The following is a 20,233-nucleotide window of genomic DNA, read 5'->3' as shown; positions in this document are numbered from 1 at the left end:
TTGCTTTTTATTTCCAGCTTTATTGAGGCTTGAGAAACAGGTCACAATGGAAATTTCACAATCTGATAAGTCTTGGCACATGTATATACGCACAAGATCATCATCTCAGTTAGGATAATGAACACACCCATTACCCCAGAAGTTTCCTCAGGCCCTTTTATGTGCTCTAACCAACCACTGATACCAGTCCTTTGTTGACTATATGGTTTGCAAATATTTCCTCCCAGGCTATAGCTTGTCTTTTCATCCTTTTTTTGTTCTCATCCTTTTAACAAGGTCTTTCACAGAATGAAAGTTTTTACTTTTGGTGCGATCCAACTTATCAATTGTTGGATAGTTTATGGTTTTCTAGAAATTAGTCCATTTCTTCTAAGTTGTATTATGAGGGTAAAGTTGATTATAGTATTTCCTTAATATCTTTTTAATGGCTACAAGATCTGTGAAGATATCCCCTATTTCATTCCTGACATCGGTGAATTGTGTCTTCTCTCTTTTTATTTTTGTCAGTTTTTCTAGAATATTGTAAATTTTATTTTATTTTTTAAGGACAAGATTTTTATTTTATTGTTTTTTCTCTATCATTTTCCTATTTTCCATTTCATTGATTTCTACTCTGATTTTTATTAATTCCTTCCTTCTTGCGTTGGCTTTATTTACTCCTTTTTTCTAGTTTCTTAAGGTAGGAACTTAAATTTTTAATTTAAGGCTTCTCCTCATTTCTAATGTAAGCATTTAGTGCTATAAAATTTCCTCTCAGTACTGCTTTAGCTGCATCCCACAAATTTTAATATGTTGTATTTTTATTTTTATTTAGTTCTATTTATTTTTATCATAATTTTTTGAGATTCACTGTTTGCCTGGTAGCTTGTTGAGAAATTTAAATTATTTAATTTCCATGTGTTTAGAATCTTTCCTGTTGTATATCTGTTTTGATCCATTGTGGTCAGAGAACACACTGTATATGATTTCAGTATTTTAAAATTTGTCGAGGCTTGTTTTATGGCCCATTTTGATGAATGGTCTATCTTGGTGAATATTGCATGGGGACTTGAAAAAGAATGTGTATTGTATTCTGCTGTTGTTGGGTGTGGAGATATATATATATATAATCTGCTTGGTTGATTGTGTTATTCACATCTTGTATATTCTTACTAATTTTCTGTCCAGCAGTCGTATCAGTTGCTTAGAGGTAGAGGTTGATGTCCCCACCTATAATTGTGGATTTGTCTATTTCTCCTTTCAGCTTTATCAGTTTTTGCTTCAAGTATTTTGAGGTTCTTTTGTTTGGTGCACACATAGTTAGGATCATTATGTCTTCCTGGTGGACTGATCCTTTTATCACCATGCAAAGTCCCTCTTTGACTCTAGTAATTTTCTTTGCTCTGGGGTCCGCTTTATCAAATATTAATAAAGCCAGTCCTGTTTCTTGATTAATGTTTGCACGGCCTATCTTTTGCCATAATTTTACTTTCAATCTACCTATATTGTTGAATTTGAAGTGTTTCTTATAAATAGCATGTACTTGAGTAATTTTTTTACCTACTCTGTCTATTGATAGGTGTATTTAGACCATTTGCATTTAAGGAAATTATTAATATGTTAGTGCTTACGTCTGCCATTTTATTATATGCTTTCTGTTTGTTTTCTGTGGTTCCTATTCCTCTGTTTCTGTTTTCTTGCTTCCTTGTGCATTACTTAAGCATTTTTAGGACTCCATCTTGATTTATTTATTCTGCTTTTGAGTGTATCTTTTTGTATAGTTTTCATGGTGGTTGCTCTGAGTGTTATGATATACATATGTGGCTTATCACAGTCTACTGGAATCAACATTTTACCACTTCTAGGAAAGTAGAAACCTCACTTTCATTTAGGTCCCTTTGCCTTCTGCATTTTTAAGCAGTATTGTCTTGGGTATCATATGATGATGTAGTTTTTGTTTCAATTATTGTATGACTTACAGAATTTATGAGAAAAATAGCCTGTTGTTTTTCTTCTCTTTCTGTTCTTTCTTCCTTCACAATGATTGTGAATTCTTTTACTTATGATTTCCTTTGTGTTTAAAGAACTTCATTTAGCCAATCTTTAAGGATAGGTCTCCTAGAAATAATTCTTTTAGGTTTCCTTTGTCTGAGAATGTCTTTATTTCCCTTCATTCCTGAAGAATACTTTTGCCATGTATAGAATTTGCAGGTGACAGTTGTTTTTTTTTCTTACAGTTCTTGAAAAATGTTGTGCCACTTTCTCTGACCTCCATGGTTACAGATGAGAATTCTCCTGTCTTTTGAATTTGTGTTCCCCTCCAAGTAATGCATCATTTCTCTTTGGCTGCTTTCAAGAACTTTTCTTTGCTTTTAGTTTTCAAATTTTTTATTATGATGTGTCTTGGTGTGGATTTCCTCACGTTTTTCCTGTTTAGGTTTTGCTCAACTTCTTGAGCCTAAAAGTTTGTGCCTTTTGCCAGATTTGGAAAGTTTTCAGTCATTATTTCTTCAAATAATCTTTCAGTCCTTCTCTTTCTCTCCTGTCCTTCTGGGACTCTGATAATACAAATGCAATATCCGTGTTCTTACGTTACTGTCTCATAGATTCCTGAGGTTCTGTTTATTTTTCAGTCAGTCTATATTTTTATTTCTCTGTTGTTCAGATTGGGTGAATTTTCATCATCCATCCTCAAGTTCACTGACTATATCAAGTGTTGAGCCCATCCAGAGAATTTTTTATTTGTTATTGTGTTTTTCAGTTCTATAATTGCCGTTTGGTTCTTTTTTATAAATTTCTTTTTCTTTTTTTTTGCTTAGACTATCTTCTCATTTGTTTCAAGAGAACTGGTAATTGTTTGTTGAAGCTGCTTTAAAACTCTTGTCAGATAATCCCACCTTCTCATTTGTCTCACTGTTAGCATTAGTTGATTGTCTTTTCTCATTTGAACTGTGATTTTCTTAGTTCTTGGTGTGACAGGTGATATTTGATTGCACACTGGATATTTCATCTGTTAGGAGACATTGAGTCATAGTTAATTTTCTAACTTAGCAGGCATCACCCTGTTTACTTTTGTGACTTACTTTTGTGGGCTGTGGTTCTAAGGGCAGTTTAATGTTAGGAGCTTTTGTTGTGTTATTTTGGTCTGCTCAGTTTGTCTGGTGTCACTCTTGCTGCCACTGGGTTTTGCTATTGCTGCTTGAGGGGACAAGAGGGTTTTCCCAAGGTCTGACTGCTGAGTGTGTCTCAGTGGAGAAGGGAGTTTTAGGCCCATGGGGACAAAGTAACTTCCTGGGCCAGATGCTTGCTGTGGTGGGGTCCTCTTGCCAGTGCCCCTTGGCCACCCCAGTGGCTCTGGCTTGGAGAGGGGAGTCTCATGCCCACAGGGTGAAAGAGGCTTCCTGGTCCAGCCCACTTGTTATGGTGGGGACTTCTTGGCCAGGGCTGCTGGCTGCCCCAATATCTGTTGGCAGGAGAGCGGAGTCCCTGGCCTAATGGGGAAAGAGAGCACTTGTCCTGCCACTTATTGTCAGCAGGGTTCCCCATTGATACCCTCTGTGGGTGGTGCCAGGGCAACTGTGTTAGTCCTAAACACTGTCATCTCTTGTTTATAGCCTCTTAAATGCCCATGCTTCCATTCTAATGGAAGCACTGTACCCTCCCTGGCTCTGTTTGAGTGTGAACTTTGAAAAAAAATAAATCAAACTCCATCACTTTCTTTCTCAAAGACCCTCCCATGGCTTCCCAGACTCCATATCATGGACTACATGACCCTCCATTGTCTGGCCTCAACTCTGACCACACTCTTTCTCCTTTTTAAATCTCAGGCCCACTGACCTCCGTGTAATTCCTAGCACACGCTTAAGGGCCTTTGTGCCTTCTATTCTCTCTCCTGGAACACGCTTACTTAGACCTTCACTTCTTTCAAGTCTCTGATCAAATGTTACCTCCTTAGAGAGCCTTTCCCTGCCCATCTTACTAAAAAGTACATTGTTCATTCCCTTTTCCCTTATTCTGAAGCTTGAGTACCTGGGTTTCACTTTCAGCATATCCACTGGGAAGGAAATGTTCATTCCTCCCCTTCCCTCATTCCGTTATTCATTTCCCCTTATTTCTTTTAGAAACTGAATTCTCTCTCAGATTTAATCTGGCCACATGGCCACTCAGGTAAAGACTACATTTCTCTGACTCCCTTGCAGCTAGGTGAGCCCATAAGGCAAAGCTTGGGCTAATGAGCTGTGTGTGGAAGTGATGTGTGCAGCTCTGGTGTATCCACTTGCCCTGGTCTTTTGCATTCTCTTTTCGCATCTCACAAACTGTAATGTGGCCATGAAGCTGAGCTAGCTTTGACCCTACAGAGAGGACTACATCCTGTGGTATGGCAGAGAAACGAAGTAGGAAGATCCAGGGTTCCTAAATGATACTTGCAACAGAACTTTCCACTGACTCTGGACTACCCGCCTACCTTTGGGCTGTTATGACAGAAATAGACATCCGTTTTATTTGGGCCACTATATGTTGATGTCTCTTTGTTACGACAGCTCATTTTATACCCTAATACAATAATTTACCATCTGTGAGAATTTGGGCAAGTTATTTAACTTCTCCGTGCTTCTGTGTCTTCATTACTAAGTAGAGATAATAATAATACCTACTTTATGGTATTGTTGGGAGAGTTCAGTGTATTAATACATGAATGGGGCTTGTAACAAGCTCTTAATCCATGTTGGCTTCTAGTATTTATTCATCTTCATAACTCTTATTGCTACCTGGCATTATATAATGTATGTCCTTGCTTACTTGTTTATTGACTATCTCCCTCTCTCCGTTAGAATATAAGCTCCTTCATGCAGGGGCCAGCCTGGCTTGGCCCCCAACTGTAGCCCCAGCTCTAGAACAGTGCCTGGCCCCAAGTAGAAACTCCACAAAGGTTTGTTAAATAAGTGAAAATGAATGCATACACGCATTTATTCTCTCCTTCCTTTCTTTTCCTTATTAATTAATTCATTCTACTCATTCCAACTTGAAAGCATGATGCATTTTAGCTGTTCATGTAGCCATCTCATGAGGCTGGAATAAGCGTACATTTCAGCTCAGTCCAGCTGAACTGAGCCATGAGGCTTCTGCCTGATCCTTAAGCACACACTGCAGGGACCTCTCACGGATGCTTTCTTCCTTCCCTATCCACCCTGACAGCTATGCACTCACAGTTTCCTCCACTGATTTCATCATGAGATAGGAGACGAGCTGCATCCCAAAGCTTCGTTGCTCTGCTCCAACCTCTCCCTGAAGAAACCATCATCTTGCCTCCTCCCAGCCTTCTCCCTTTTCTCACTCTCTCCCAAGTGTCCCTGAGACAGGCACCAGAGACTCACTGGGTTCTTGGCAAAGATAAATGAGGCCTCTTCTCCTTGCTGCAACTCAGAAGAGGGGGCATCCCTGGCCTTGCCCTGCCATTGGTGCCGAGGGAGCAGGCAGACGCTGAAGGCCAGAGTGAGTTGTTCTGTCAACAAAGGTTCACTGAGCACTCAGCAAATGCCACACGTTGTGCTGAGCCAAACAGACCCGGTCACTGCCTCCATGGATCCGGTTGTCTTGTGGGGGAGACGGATTTACGTGGAATAATCAAATACATAAACATAAGTTACACAAACTAGGGTGAGTGTTATGAGGAAAAGGTCCACGATGCTATGAGAAGATGTAACATGGGGGTCTGATGTAATCTGTGGGGTCGCGGAAGTGACATTTGAACTGAGAAGAGAAAAGGGAAATAGAATATAATTGGGGAACAGGTTGGGTGTGGAAGAGGAGAGAGCATACCAAATAGAGGCAACAGCATGTGCAAAGAGGCAACAGCATGTGCAACAGCATGTGCAAAGGCCCTGTGGTTGGAGAAACAGAAAAGGACTGCATGGTTAGTGCACAGAGAGCAGGCTTGAGACCAGACAAATAGGCAGGGGCTAGATCCTTGAAGCCTCGTTGTCCAAAGGAGGATTTTCTTCATCCTAATGATTTTGAGAAGAAGAGGGTGACATGGTCACATTTGTGTCTTGAAGGGGTCTGTCTGACTGCTGTGTGGAGAAGGGATTACAGCAAGTAAGAGTGGAGCTGTAGAGATGAGTTAGCAAGCTCATGCAGAAACCCTGGCAGGAGATGTAGGCAGCCTAGGCTGGGGAGATGAGGGTGGAGAAAGAGAGCAGCGGGCAGAGAGTTTAGGGTGTACAATTGATGAGACCCCATCCACACTCTTGGCGGGGTGTGGATATGGAGGGTGAAGGACAGTGCAGTGCAAAGAGCAAGGCCCTGGTTTCTGGGCCATTCCGCAGGATAGACAGGAAGGCAAGGTTTGGGAAGAAAAATCATGAGTGCGGTTTTGGATTTGCCAAGTTTGTGGCACTTTTGTGATGTGAGGTAGGCGGGTGGATATGCAAGTCTAGAGGCCAGAGGAAGGGCTGCAGATACACATGAGGGAATTACGATCCCAAGGGCGGTGACTGAAGCTGTAACAGGAATGTGATCACCTCGGGGAGGGAGTGTAGTGTCAGCAGAGAAAAGTGACAGAGCAGAGATGCTAGAGGCAAGGAATGAGTGCAGAACATAGAAGAATATTAGAAGAAAATACAGGGGAAAAAATTAAAATATAATCCTGGGGGAGGAAAGCCTTCCAAGTCTTCCACCCAGAACCATAAATGAGACACAGTCAGATCTGAATTCGTTAAAAAATGTAAAATCTCTGAACAAAGAAGACACAACAAAGTTAAAAGATAAGCAGTAGACTGAAATGAAATATTTGCAATATATTCAAAAGACAAAGATAAAAATCTCTAAGTTCCCTAAAGAGAGGGACAATCTAAGAGAAAAGCAAACGAAGGAATGGACAGACTGGACATTGAGCTCCACGTTCTTAAGAACCAGTTATGAGTAAATCTGCAGTGAAGGTGTTTTGTCCATTAATTTGGCAAAAATTAGCTGAAAGTATTACTAGCAGTATGAGGAGAGAGATACCATATCCTGCTGGCAAAGTACGTTTGGAAGGCAATTTGGTAGAAGCTGTCAAAACCCTAACCAGGAACGTCTCATTTAGAGTCTACATTAAAAGAAAACTCATGTGTGCATCAAAGTGCGTTGAATTATAAAGAAGTTTATTGCAGTAGTTTTTAATAAAGGTTTAAAAATCTGGAAGAAATATACATCCATAAACATATTCTATACAATGTGAACTATTTATGTAAAAAAAGGTACATGTGTTTCTGAATAGAGAATGGTGGTCACTAAGGGTTTGACCGTGGCTTCTCTGAGGGAGGAAGTAGGGATGGGGGGATGGGGTGTTGAAGGGAGATTTTGCACTTTGTTCTAGAAGCTTCTGCATTGTTTGAATCATGCATGACAAAAAGGTATTCTTGTATTAGCTGTGTAATGAAAAATTATAAAAACTATAAAAAAAGAAAAATCCCGACTTGGCTTCCATAGATAGAAGGCCAGAGGGGATGGCCAGCTTCTGGCAGTCTCGGCCACCTCTGCTCTGTCCCTCCTGGCTAGGGAATGGTCCTTCTGGTGTCCATTCTGCTGCTCGCCCTCAGTTCCCACGTCCCTCGTCCCTGTTTGTCCAGGTGGCCAGCCACAGGGTGCTCCTTTGTGGGGCAGGTGTAGAAGGTGGCAGTCTGCCGGAGAGCCACCACGGGGCAAAGGCCTTGGCCCCACGGTAAGTGCTCTGACCTCCTGTCTAAAAGCACGTTGACTTCCCCGTTCATCCACATAAACTGGCAGGATATTTTCGAATAAATCATGAGCGTGGCAGTTAAATTCTCTAAACCACACTGGAAAAAGGATTATGGTATTGACTGTGGGGACAGGAAGATTGATTCTCACCCAGAAAATCTGCCAGATTCTTGATTTAGGGAGCCGGTGATCAGCACAGGTTAGCTCTGATTTATATTGGCTTGCCTTTCCCACGGGTTCCTCTCCCACTCCAGGGGACACTTCGGGTGGGACAGCTCTGGGGCCACTACTGTCCCGCTAGTTCTTTGCAAGATGGCCCACCAGGGTGATGGATACGGGCAGAGCTCACTGGCCCGCAGCTGCCTCCCACCATGCCCTCAATCCTGATCCGTGCTCTGGTGGCCCCTGCCACCTGCTGGATAAAGCCCAGCTCCTAAGCCTGGAATTGTAGGACCCCCTAGATGGAGCCCGTGCCACCTCCCAACACCCCTGCCCACCATGCATGCCCTGCTTGTGGTTTTCTCACGATGTACCTCGTACATGACTGTCCCTTTCCTATGGCGAGGGACAAGCATAGTAACCAGAGAGCGTTCCAGCCCTTGGACAGCTCAGAGTCTGGAGCAGGACATGGACTCATGATCAGTCCTGTGTGTAAGTTCCGTGATGGGGGGCCCGAGGGGGCAAGGAGGAGGCAGCATCCACACCTCACCTCCTCTGCCCTCTGTGTGCCCACAAGGTCCCTGGGTCACCATATCTCCCCTTCTTGTCCTTGTCACCTTCCTCATCATTCATATGTGCTACTTCTATATTTCCTCAGTCTCGGTTTTAGCTGTCATAGCTAACTTTACATGGCTGCTGTGAAGTACCCATGTAAAAGCATTGCATCTGTCCTTGGTGACAATGCAAAGCCACACCTTGATTCATAGTTACCACTGACTGCAAACCCCTACTTGCTGGACCCCTCTGTGTCTGGGGGACCCTGTGATGCTCGCTTGTATGTCTTACACGCTGTGCCCAGCTGTCCCTCCACTATCTTGCCTGTGATGGCTCATGGGGCTTTTGGTGTCCACGGGCACCACTGTTTTCTACCAGGGACACCCTCAGCTACTACCTGTGCTCCACTCCAAACCCAAACCCAAGCCCAGGGCAGCCCTTCACTTAATTCTCTACAGCCCAGTCTAGAAGAAACTTCAACTTCAGATAACACATTCCTAAAGGTTCTAGGTTCATAGAAGGGAAGAACATTACGAACTTGTAACTTCTGTAGAGGGGGCTGCGCTCAGATGCCGGGGGCTCAACCCCTCCCTGGGGACCCTGCAGACCAGTGGCTGCTTCACTTCCAGTGTTCTCCACAGGACGGAGAGCAGCTCAGCTCAGAAAGAGGCTGGGATGCTTCTCTCTCCATCTACTGTCTCCCTTCCTCTTCCCCACTTGCTGCCCTGGGACCAGCTCTTTCCCAGAACGACTGACAGTGGAATATCCACTCACTTCGAGGGCAGCCCCACTCCACAGGGCATGGGAGCAGCTCAGATTTATTCATCATAAATTACTTCATTCCCAGGACACTGACTGTCCCGTCCAGTCTTTTCCTCAAGCAAGAGATGAAGCAGGTAATGTCAGCATCCTCCCTCTGAAGTCAGGCTTCCTCTCCCACAAAGAACTGCCCAGAAAAGTATGCACATTTCCCCTGGAACGAGCACCGCTTTGCAGCAGAGTTCATACAGAAGCAAAAAGTATTTATTATAGCTTCTGCCCCTCCCCCTCCTGCCCCTGCCCCCCTAATGGGGAGGGGGCAAGGAAGTCTCAGCTGCCAAACAGAACCCTTAAATTCTTAGGTTAAAAGATTTGTATTCAGGGCTTCCCTGGTGGCGCAGTGGTTGAGAGTCCGCCTGCCGATGCAGGGCACACGGGTTCGTGCCCCGGTCCGGGAAGATCCCACATGCCACGGAGCGTCTGGGCCCGTGGGCCATGGCCGCTGAGCCTGCGCGTCCGGAGCCTGTGCTCCGCACGCAATGGGAGAGGCCACAACAGTGAGAGGCCCGCGTACCGCAAAAAAAAAAAGAAAAAGATTTGTATTCAGCTTGCTGGCGATTTCATGATTTTCCCCAAGAACAACCAGCGAGTATTTGTGTAACTAAAAAGCACATCATGGTGATTTTCCTAAAATAAGGGAAAAGTTTACTCCTTGAAGATGAATGCAAGATTCTTGGAAGCAAATATCAAGATGCTGCAACTTTTTCAACACCAGGGCTCCCCTACTTCCCAGCTCAACGTGCTGAGTTTTCATGAATCTGAGTATCCAGTGGCAGGAAGCAGACTCCTCCCTCCATTACATCTGAGCCACCTGGAGAATTACAGACTCCAGGGAGGTAGAACCCTGGAAGTACCCAGTCTATCCCTGGGAATCGGGAGACGTCCTATGAACAGATCAGATGACCTCTCAGGTCTGGCTGACATGCCTTTCACAATAGGGAACTCCCTCCCTCCCAGACTGGTCCGTCCCTGGCCGTTCTGATGGTGGCATTGCCTTCCTCAACTTCTGCAGCTGGCTCAGCCCCAGCCCCCGGGGCTACACAGAAATCAACTGCTTTTCCTAGGACATGACCCCATTGATATGCCCACAGAGCACATATTCTTTGATCTGATCTTCTCCAGGCTGAGGCTGAGTGTCCCGATTTCCATCCCCACCTTCCCTCGCGCCAGCCCCCGAAGCCTAGGTCCACGGTTTTCTGTTCTGTGAGGTCTTCAGCTCTTTCCCCACTCTGGCCTTCTCCTGGGGACATGGCCCATCTGCTGGCTCATCCCCATCGCCTGCCCAATGGGGGCAAGGCTGCTGCCCCAGTTCTGGTGAATACACTTGAAATTCAGGCAACCTTATTTCTCATTAGCAATTTCTGGCACTGGTGTTATGGGTTGGCTCCGACAGACCTGAGAGGTGACCGACACAGCTGTAAGCATCACGACACATTTGCACTCATGCCTTTGATTATCCAAGTACAATTCACCTTGTCTAAATGGAAGCAGAGTGATTCGTCGGGGAGGAAAACTTTTCCCTCTTCCCTTCTTGCTTCTTTGGCTGGTCTAATAATGAAATTGACCTAAGACAGATTAACAGGGAAAAAAACAAATTTCATTTCATATGCATGGGGCCCCCAAAGATATGAGACTCAAAGAGGTGACCAAAGCAGACAGCTTTTATGCCTTGTAGACAGAGAAACAATACATCTGTGAAGAATTGACAAAACAAAGGGGTTTGGGCTTGGGGTAGCTAATTAGTGAAGAAGTGACAAGGTTTGTTTAGTAGCCTTCTTAGCCATGAATTCTCCATCTCTGGTGATTAGGATGTCTCTCTACCTCCTGGTACAGGGAAGTTACCTTGCACACAGGAGATTTATTTCCCGCTTCCAGGGGGATAAAGGAAGGTCAGAGTGTCCTTCCTGCACCTGCTGTTTCTTAAGTAACTATAATTCAAAATAGTCAATTTGCCAAATGTGGCATATTGGGGAGCATATCGCGTTCCCACTGCCAGTGCTTTTGTGGGGAAGCCAACCAATTTACCAAGGACCAACTTACATGATCAATTTGGCCAATGACCAATTTGCAAACTATTTTTTAGAATTGAGTTTTGCTCCAGTGGTTTTGACCTTTTTTGCCATTTGAGTCTGAGTTGCTTGCAGGTGTTGAGTTTGGGAGGGAGCTTCCCCTGGCACACACTTCTCCTGGGAGCAGAGAGGCATCCTCTCGTGTCTCAGCAGAGGTCTGCCAGTTCAGTCGCCCATGCCCTTCACTCCAGTCAGGCTATGACAGCCGGACCTGGCTACAGAGCTGTGAGCAAAGAAGGTCACCGCAGCGACGGTGGAACAGAAACCAGAGGGAGGCAGTTGCAGGGGAAGACCTGGGACAGGTGTCTCTTCCTGAGATAGATCTGGGCAAGAGCCAGGAGACAACAAAAAAGGAATAAGAACTTCTAAGGTGAGCCAATAGGAAAAAAGTAAAGATTTTCTGACACTTAAAAAAAGTAGTTCTTGAACTTCAAACTATATACATGAATTAGAAGATTGTCTCTTTTGAGAATTATAATCATAATGGCTTACAAGATCAAGTGTAGAAGTATCTCAAAACACAGAGCGTCGATACAAAGAGAAATCAGGGAGAGAGAAAGAGGGGGAAATTTGTAACTGGCAAAGAGAGCTTGGGTGCACTGGGATGGGGCGGAGTAATCATTGATCTCTTAATATAGCAACAGAAGAATACAACGTGTTCTGTGCATGTGAGGATTAAGAGTCATCATTAATAGAATGAAAATCAAGAGAGAATTGTCAAAATAATGGAGGGGGGAGATAAGAATAAGTATTTACCTGACCAAGCCAGATAAATTAAGGAAAAGGAAAAAGAAAATAGCAAGGTAAACAGTAACCATAATGTAAGAGGGAAGAAATGAGACAAGTGTCATTGTTTCCATGAGAGTGGATTGGCTGAGTTCCCTGATTCAAAGGTTCAGAAACCAAGCTTGGCTTTATATGGCTTAAAGAATCTCACCTAAGGAATGTAAATTGGTGCAGCCACTATGGAGAACAGAAAGGAGGTTCTTTAAAAAACTGAAAATAGAGTTACCATATGATCCAGTACTCCCACTCCTGGGCGTATATCTGGAGAAAACTCTAATTTGAAAAGATACGTGCACGCCAGTGTTCATAGCAGCAGTATAATACAATAGCCAAGACATGGAAGCCACCTAAGTGCCCATCGACAGATGTGTAAAGAAGATGTGGTACATATACATTTATATATACACACACACACACACACACACACACATATATATATAATGGAATATTACTCGGCCATAAAAAATGCAATAATGCCGTTTGCAGCAACATGGATGGACTTAGAGATTATCATACTAAGTGCAGTCAAATGAGAAGGACAAATATGTCATCACTTACACGTGGAATCTAAAAAACGATACAAATGAGCTTATTTACACAACAGAGGTAGACTCAGAGGCATAGAAAACAGATTGATGGTTACCAAAGGGGAAAGGGTGGGGGAAGGGGTAAATTAGGAACTTGGGATTAACAGATACACACTACTATATACGAACTAGATAAACAACCAGGTCCTACTGTATAGTATAGGGAACTATATTCAATATCTTGTAATAATCGATAATGGAAAAGAATCTGAAAAAGAATATATACATACACATATATATGTATATATATCACTTTGCTGTACACAAGAAACTAACACAACATTGTAAACCAACTATACTTCAATTAAAAAAAAGAATCTCAAGTCCATTCTCTAGTAGGTCTGTGTCTTTATTCCTGTCTTACCCCTAGGTTCTTCACGACATTTTTTTTTTCTTAGATTCCATATATATGTGTTAGCATATGGTATTTGTCTTTCTCTTTCTGACTTACTTCACTCTGTATGACAGATTCTAGGTCTTGAGGATATGGGGAGGGGGAAGGGTAAGCTGTGACAAAGTGAGAGAGTGGCATGGACATATATACACTACCTAACGTAAAATAGCTAGCTAGTGGGAAGCAGCCGCATAGCACAGGGAGATCAGCTCGGTGCTTTGTGACCACCTAGAGGGGTGGGATAGGGAGGGTGGGAGGGAGGGAGACGCAAGAGGGAAGAGATATGGGGACATATGTATATGTATAGCTGATTCACTTTGTTATAAAGCAGAAACTAACACACCATTGTAAAGCAATTATACTCCAATAAAGATGTAAAAAAAAAAAAAGAATCTCACCTAAAATAAAGTGATTAAGAAAGGTCAAAAATTAAGTGGTGGGCAAAAAGGCACCAAGAAAATGCCTCACCCCTAACAACAACCAACCACAACAAGAAATGGGGGCAGCAGTAATATCGAAGTGGAATCGAAGGTAGAAGATGTTACATGGGATCCAGAGCATGATGAAACAGAAGCAGAATGAATAATAGCAATAAGTATCGTTCATGGAACTCTTGCCAGGCACACAGGGCTATGGGCGTTAAAGGACGATGCCATGTAACCCTTGCCGCAGCCCAGTAAGGTAGGTACATCATTATTCCCATTTTATAGATGCACAAACTGAGGCTTAGAGAGTTTAAGCAGCTGGCCCAAGGTCTCAAAGTTGGAAGCCATGCTCTTAACCAGAACCCCTCCTTGCCCCTCACTTCACTGGAGCAAGACACGACCTTTTCCCCAGGGCCAGCACCTGATGTGGAGCCAACCCCACTGATATTATGTGGTCTTAGGGTGATATAACCCATTTTAACATTTTTAACAATTTCCAAAATATCACCAATTGATTTGTTTTCAATGGAACGATTCCATCTCATTCATCACGGCCACTCTGCTGCCTACGTCTTTTATTCTCGGGATAAACTCTCTTCTAAACTCGCTGGGGCCCTGCCTTCATAAAGACACGTTAATTAAAACTTGACGGCCAGAATCAATGACTCTTCCTCCACGTGGGACTCATGAGCGCCTCTAGCCCCATGGCGATTTCCACACATCAGAACAGTGGCAAGGCAGTAGAGGTTCAACGTGGTTCAAATAATCTGGTTCATATGGGTTGGCATCAAGGTAATTATAAAGTAATTCAATTAATTAAAAGTAAAACGTAATTAAAGTGAAAAAGATTTTGCAGCAGTCTCTCCTCAATAGCTCAGCTTAGCGGAGATGATGTATTAGACCAGGCTTCTGCTTCTGCTACTAGAGGGTGAAGCAGAAATAAACTCAACTTTCTCTATTTTCAATGGCAATTCATACTTCAGATTTCATCCCATCCAATACTTGTAACATATAAGATGTGTTGTCCCACGTAAGCCATAGCCATCACGACAGAAGGAAGGGGTGGAGACTCTATAACACCATCTTATTGCAGATTTAAGAAACAACAGCAAAGTAAATAATATTTAATGTGTCTACTTGATGTCTAATTATGTTGATACTGAATTACCAGTAAAACCTGAAAGATTATAAATATCCGATATTGATAAGGAAGTCGTTATCACTCAGCAGTTACTTATAACTTATAACTAAATTTCAATGAAATTTATTTCCTATGAAAACTTCGGTCCTATTAGGGCATGTGTAGGGAGATAAAACTGGAGTACAGGGAACTCCAGTTCCAGGAAACTCCAGCTGCATTTCTGGCTTTCCTGTATCCTGGGGTCCTTTGCGGAGATATATCTACCCTAAGGTTGGAAGTGCTTGATGAATTACTGAATATGAGATAATCACTTGAGGAGCTTCTAAAAATTCTCATGCCCAGGCCACTCCCGCCCTCCCCAAACAAAACAAAACAAAACAAATCAGACTCTCTGGGAGTGAAACCGCAGGGCTCAGTGTTCTTTTGTGTTTTTATCTTTATTGGAGTATAATTGCTTTACAATGGTGTGTTAGTTCTTGCTTTATAGCAAAGTGAATCAGCTATACATATACATATATCCCCATATCTCCTCCCTCTTGCATCTCCCTCCCACCCTCCCTATTCCACCCCTCTAGGTGGTCACAAAGCACCGAGCTGATCTCCCTATGCTATGTGGCTGCTTCCCACTAGCTATCTACTTTACATTTGGTAGTGTATATATGTTCATGCCACTCTCTCACTTCATCCCAGCTTACCCTTCCCCCTCCTCGAGTCCTCAAGTCCATTCTCTACATCTGCATCTTTATTCCTGTCCTGCCCCTAGGTTCTTCAGAACCTTTTTTTTTTTTTTTTTTTTTTTAGATTCCATATATATGTGTTAGGGTACGGTATTTGTTTTTCTCTTTCTGACTTACTTCACTTTGTATGACAGTCTCTAGGTCTGTCCACCTCACTACAGATAACTTGATTTCGTTTCTTTTTATGGCTGAGTAATATTCCATTGTATATATGTGCCCCATCTTCTTTATCCATTCATCCGATGATGGACAGTTAGGCTGCTTCCATGTCCTGGTGATTGTAAATAGAGCTGCAGTGAACATTGTGGTACGTGACTCTTTTTTTTACATCTTTATTGGAGTATAATTGCTTTACAATGGTGTGTTAGTTTCTGCTTTATAACAAAGTGAATCAGTTATACATATACATATGTTCCCATATCTCTTCCCTCTTGCGTCTCCCTCCCTCCCACCCTCCCTATCCCACCCCTCCAGGCGGTCACAAAGCACCGAGCTGATCTCCCTGTGCTATGTGGCTGCTTCCCACTAGCTAGCTATTTTACGTTTGGTAGTGTATATATGTCCATGCCACTCTCTCACCCTGTCACAGCTCACCCCTCCCCCTCCCCATATCCTCAAGTCCATTCTCTAACAGGTCTGTGTCTTTATTCCCATCTTACCCCTAGGTTCTTGACATCTTTTTTTCCCTTAGATTCCATATATATTGGTTAGCATACGGTATTTGTCTTTCTCTTTCTGACTTACTTCACTCTGTATGACAGACTCTAGGTCCATCCACCTCACTACAGATAACTCAATTTCGTTTCTTTTTATGGCTGAGTAATATTCCATTGTACGTATGTGCCCCATCTTCTTTATCCATTCATCCGATGATGGACGCTTAGGTTGCTTCCATGTCCTGGCTACTGTAAATAGAGCTGCAGTGAACACTGTGGTACATGACTCTGTTTGAGTGATGGTTTTCTCAGGGTACATGCCCAGCAGTGGGATGGGCTCAGTGTTTTTAAACTCCCAGAGTGATTCCAGTGTGCATCCATCCAGACTGAGAGCCGAGGTGAATCAGACTTGAGGTGCAAGGTGGATTGTGGGCTTGGGTGATGGGTCCCCTGTCCTGTCCCTTAAAGGCTGCTGGTCAGCCATGAGCTCTAGCCCAGTGTGGCCGCGGGACACCTGGACCAGGCTCCTGAAGTGCAGTTCTGTCCAGTCCTTCCTCACCCCACTGGCTCCACCCAGCTTTTTTTTTTTTTTTTGCGGTACGCGGGCCTCTCGCTGCTGTGGCCTCTCCCGTTGTGTAGCACAGGCTCCGGACACGCAGGCTCAGCGGCCATGGCTCACAGGCCCAGCCGCTCCACGGCATGTGGGATCTTCACAGACCGGGGCACGAACCCGTGTCCCCTGCATCAGCAGGCGGACTCTCAACCACTGCGCCACCAGGGAAGGCCTCCACGCAGCTTTTTGTGACCATCTTTCAGTGTCCACTCTGGAAGGATGACTCCCTCCTCTACCCGGCAGCCAAGCCCACCTGAGCTTGGTCTGTGGCCCCAACCTCTTCCTCTCCCACCCCACCCTCGCCTCCTGTCTTCTTGCTTACGCTCCGATCTTCCCCCTTCGAGTTTGACTCTGACCCCAGCCTGGCAGTGCCTGGCGGAGGTGGGGGTCCCTTCTCTGGCCAGCCCCACGGCAGGGCAATGGCTACACCGGCTTGGGAGGCGGGTCAGCTTCCCTGAGGTAGGGCTTGTGACTGCGTGGTCACGGTGGAATCTGCAGTGCCCGGCAGAGTGGTGGACACCGGATAAATGAGCAAAGCTTTAGAGGATAGACACCTGTCATGTGGGCTTTGACAGGAGAAAGAAACTACATTGCTTTGCTGGAAACCTGTGAGGAGTCCACTTGGCTACTTAATGAGGTGCAGTTATCCCAGAGGAGCAGCATGGATGGACAGATGCAGTGAAAGCTGGGTGAGAGCGAGGGTGTCCTTGTGCATGGGTGGAGGGGCGGCCTGTGGGGGGCATGGGTGTGGAGGTGTTTGTGAGGATTGGGACATTGTGTGTGCAAGCATGAGTGTGCCCACGCGTGTCTGTCTCGTCTTTGTGGGAAGACCCCTATTGTGGTCGTTTTGAACATTGTTTCTGTAGGCAAAAGAGAGAGTATACTACCTGAGCCCATTTATATACAGTTCTAGACAATGCAGACTAACCAGTCGTGACAGAAAGCAGAACGGTGGATGCCGGGGGATGCAGGGCAGGGAGAGCCAGAAGGGAGACACTGCAAGGTGGCCCAGGGAAACTTCCGGGGGTGATGGATGTGCTCATGTGTGATCTTGATTGTGTGATGATTCTATGGGTGTATACAGGTATTGAAATGCATCAAACTGTCTGTGCACTTTTAACTGTGAAGTTTACTAGAACTCAATTATATCTGCTAAAAAATGAATGAAAAAAAAAAGTAGGGACTTCCCTGGCGGTCCAGTGGTTGGGACTCCTCACTTCCACAGCAGGGGGGGGGGGGGCGTGGGTTCGATCCCTGGCCGGGGAACTAAGATCCCGCATGCCGTGTGGCACGGCCAAAAAAAAAAAAAAAAAAAAAAAAAGAAGAAGCATGAAAAGTGGCCCAAAAAAATGAATAAGACTTCTGAAGTCAGTCTGGGTTCTAATTCTGGCTTCCCAGCTTCCTAGCTGGAATGACTGTGGGCAAGTTGCTTAAGATCTCTGTGCCTCAGTTTCTTCATCTGTAAAATGGGAATAGTCATCTGCTTACCTCATAGAGTTGTACAGGATGGTAATGAAATAAGGATATGCAAAGCACTTATGCCAGTGCCTGGCTCATTTTTACTAGTCAGTAAATGGTACCTATTATTATTCCTGTTAGTGGACATGCCTGGACGCGTGCATATATGTTGCGTGCTTATCTGTGCACACAACTTATATTGGTGTGTCTGTGAGTATCTGTGCAGGAGTGGGAAGCGTGAGTCATGTGTCTGTGTGTGTCCGGGAGGGAGGTGGGGGGGGCCGTGGATTCGTGAGTTCAGGCATGAATCCTCCCTCCTCCAGGCCATCATTACAGCCTTCTCCTCCTCCACAGACTGCATGGGTATTGATTTTTTTGAAGAGTTACTAAACTGCTACATTTACTGACTCATTCAGTCTTTTATCATATCCAACAGCACGGTGCCTTTTGGAAATCACATCGCCCTGGTTCCTTCACGGCTTCTGTAAATCAAGTTTATGTTACCATTGAAAATGTCAAAAGGACTCGGCCAAAGGAAACTGGGGACTTTCTGGGGTGGCAGGACCCTGAAGCTGGCTGGCTCTCAGGCTGCAGTGAAGGATGCTAAAGCTTCCCTCTTTCCACGTGGATACACTTTCTGTGAATTCCCTAAAGCTGGGAGGGAGTCAGAGCATCCCCTGGGAGAACAGATGCCTTGGATCTGTCTGGAGTGGGCCTACGCAGGAGGAGGGAATTAGCAGAGGCCTTTGGGGATCGACTTGGCATCATCAGGATGACTTCCTGGAGCCCTGTCTGTGCTGCTCTGTGCTGGGGGTTTGGGGGGTAAGAGGAGTGTCATCGTCCTTGCCCTCAGAGAGGCCACAGATGAGGGCAGTAGAGGCCCAAGCCTGCCCCCTGGCTCCAGGGATGTCTCTCCAGACCAGGTTTGCACATAATGATGTGAGGACAGGGTTCACAGGGTAGACTTTGGGGTCAGACTGCTCTGGGGTTGCCTTGAGTCCCAGACCTGCCGCTCAGCAGCTGTGCAGCCTTGGTTAGGTTGCTTAACGTCTCTGGGAGTCTCATCTGCAAAACTGGGATCAGGGCACCTCACACGTTGGCCCCCACTTCCAGGGTCTCAGTTATATATGTTTAGTCTGTATTTGAGTCTAGACCTAATCAGGGGACTCAGGCATTTTTATAAGAAGATCATAGTTGTACTAGGCCACATGTCTCAGGTGCCAGGGGGAGTCCTCACTACCCGGAACCATGAGGCATCCCAGTTAGAGGGTGTTAGAAAGGAATTAGAGGATTTGGACAGGGTTCAAGGACGTAGAGCTTTGTTCTGGGTTGGATGCTGTCAGGAAGTGAAGATAATTCTGGGTTTGTCTGGTATCTTGATAATTCTTTTCTCTAAGGTGAGAGGAGGAGAGAGGAACATCAGTCACACACATTAGCTGGGATCGGGGGATATTTGGTGATTTTTGTGGTTTGGTTAAGGTTCATGTGTTGTCTGTGTTCCGACATGATTATAAGGAGTTTTGGTTTTGTCTTGAAGTCACACAGTCTCCTTGTCTATTGTTGATGTCCTGTGAAATTGTTGAAGAGGTGGACACCAGGGGAGCCTCCCTGGGGGTAACTGAGGCTGTTTCATCTCCAGACCCCTAGTCTTGGAATGGGCACCGACCCAATCACTAGTGAATATGCTCAGTTCACAAACTTGGCTGTGCAAACAAAAGAAACTTAATTTTCCTAAAACTCAACCTCATTTCTCTTTCAAACCTTCATTCAGCTGGGTAGTGGGAACTTGGTCAATTTCTTCCTGCCTTTTGCTGTGGTTACGTCTCTACTTTCAGGAGGGCTGACACAGAGGTGGAGCAGGGCTGACAATTTGAAATGAAAATTCTAAGTGATATCGTCTAGGTGGGGAGAGAGAGAGTGGACAGCTAGAGGGAATAAAGGTGCTAAGGTTTTGTCTCAGTCGAGCAGAGGGATGTATTTACGGATTAATGTTAGGAGTTGCTGAAATATAATAATTTAAAGATACAGAAGCTAAAAATAGAATATATGACCTCCAATCCAGTAGAGGAGAAATCTCTACAATAACAACAAAAAACTTGGCCAAGCCAATGGAAACTGGGAAATGAAAATAAAGAA

The sequence above is a fragment of the Delphinapterus leucas genome, chromosome 19 (genome assembly GCF_059928025.1).
Source record: "Delphinapterus leucas isolate spDelLeu-1000000601 "Yukka" chromosome 19, BTC_Dleu_Yukka2, whole genome shotgun sequence".
NCBI lineage: Eukaryota > Metazoa > Chordata > Mammalia > Artiodactyla > Monodontidae > Delphinapterus > Delphinapterus leucas.
This window is presented reverse-complemented; position numbering follows the sequence as displayed.